The sequence below is a fragment of the Sturnira hondurensis genome, unplaced genomic scaffold (genome assembly GCF_014824575.4).
Source record: "Sturnira hondurensis isolate 20B ecotype Veracruz unplaced genomic scaffold, ASM1482457v3 Scaffold0003166, whole genome shotgun sequence".
NCBI classification, from domain to species: domain Eukaryota; kingdom Metazoa; phylum Chordata; class Mammalia; order Chiroptera; family Phyllostomidae; genus Sturnira; species Sturnira hondurensis.
Genome location: NW_028075797.1, coordinates 3349007 through 3350977, shown reverse-complemented (window position 1 = coordinate 3350977; position 1971 = coordinate 3349007). Strand labels below are relative to the sequence as shown.

Here is a 1971-nt window from a genome sequence, read left to right as displayed (position 1 = left end):
AAAAATAATAGATTTGTGTTGATAATTTCTATCTGAAGTGTAATCTTTCCACGCACATACACATAACAGATGCACAAAGAGACACAGCCCTGTGAGACGGAGGGGAGAGACCAAGGGCAGAGATGCAGGTTGAAAGGCCATGCTGGGAGTAGAAAAAAGAATAACGACACAATGGAGAAAGAAACCAGTAATGCTCAAAAGCAAATTGTTTCCCTGCCCAAACAGAATTTCAACAAACAGCTCTCCATTTTTCAAGGGGGAAAATGTAATGGCCCTAAAAATAGATCGAGATTATCCAAACTCTGACTAACAGGAATCTCTGGAGGAATAGGAAAGGTAAGTAACCTTGAAATTATAATTAAGGAAATAATTGGGAAAACATTTCCCAGATCTATAAAGAGACCTCGGCGGACAAATGATTGGAATTCTCAGGATTCTGGCCAGAAATGTCTCTAAAAGGAAAGGCCCAAAGCATGTAATTACAAACAGGGTAAAGAGAAGGACACAGAAAGAAAACAGGATGCCAAGAATAAAGAATAATTAGTTGAAAAGAGAGTTAAGGGAATAAGCAAGCAGTGCAGAGGGAAGGAACCAGGGTTTGGAGTGAGCAGACTTCAGTCGGTGTCTGGCTCTGCCACTTTGCAGCCCTGTGGCTTATTTATTACTTTACCTCATCTATAAAGTGGGGCAATTATATCTGCTCTCTATAGTAGTTATGGGGACCAACGTGAATACCCGGGAGGTCACTCTCCCCTGGCTCTGTCCAGGTGGCGTAGGGGAGCACAGGGCTCTGCCCTGTGACGTACAGTCCCTTTCCACAACGTTGGAGAGAAAGCCGGGCCTTGAGTCTGCGCCTGCATATTCCTACAGCTTCTCAGAGCCCTTTGGACAATGACTGAGGAGACAAACCATTCAGGAAACATCTCTAAAAATATATATATATATACAGTAGTTATGGGGATTGACTGAGATAACCTACATTGGTGGTTTTCAAACACACTCAGCAACTCCATGAGAGGCTGAAGCTCTGAAAGGAACTCAGGACAGGGGTGCTCTCTGCCTAGCTCTCACCCTTCCACTCAGTCAAGTCACTCCAGTTTTATCAGTTTTGCATACTGGTGTTCTTCATAACACTTTGTTTGCAGAGAATGTTCTATAGCAGAGAAACAGTTTGAGACTATTAGCCAGAATGAAAGTATTTCGGAAACTAGATCATGCAAACCTAATGTATTAGGACCTGTTTATCCATACACTCATCAAATATAGACTGTGGCTAGGGCTTTTCTAAGCACTAAAGACATAGCAATGAGCAAAACAATGAGGAAGACAGACGGGAAATGTGTAAACTAATAAATACATAACACGTCAATTGCTCCAAAGAAAAACAAAATGAGGTGAAAGGATTGGGTGATTGGGGGTGTTTTAACAGGGTGGTTAGTAAAGACTTTGCTGATGGGTGTTTGCAAAGGTCTAAAATGTGGGACTGAGCCATGCAGGCATCTGGGGGCAGAACTGTCCGAGCACAGAGCAAAGGAAGGCTAAACTAGATATTGAGGAGAAACCATGGGCAAGATCACACAGGGCCTTGCCAGCCTTGAAGAGGACTATGTATTTCTTTCTGAGGGAGATGGGGAGCTATTAGGGGAATGGGTGGAACAGAGGAGGAACATGATTCCATCTGCATTTTACATGAATCATTTGAGCTGCTGGGTGGAGAATAGACTGCAGTGACTCATTAGTGGAAATAAGAAAGCACTTAAGATGTGATAGGAGAGACAAAAGTAGATGCATTTGTGGTGAGCAGTGCAGGGATTCAAGATGTGTTTCAAAATTAAAGAGGCAGGACTTGTTGATGAATTGAGTATGATGTGAGAATAAGCACGAATGGAGAAGGGGTTCAGAGCCTGTTATCACCACTTATCAAAGACCACTTTAGAAGTAAAAATTTTAATCTATTGTAGCTGATCGACA

The 1971-nt window shown here is 42.4% G+C and overlaps 1 non-coding gene across 1 annotated transcript; it reads left to right on the top strand.

Moving 5' to 3' along the window:
• Positions 1-722: 722 nt before the first annotated feature.
• LOC118984048 (small nucleolar RNA SNORA73 family) lies at positions 723-925 on the top strand. The gene has a single exon (XR_005065858.1). It is a non-coding gene; the product is annotated as a small nucleolar RNA SNORA73 family (small nucleolar RNA).
• The last annotated feature ends 1046 nt before the right edge of the window (positions 926-1971 follow it).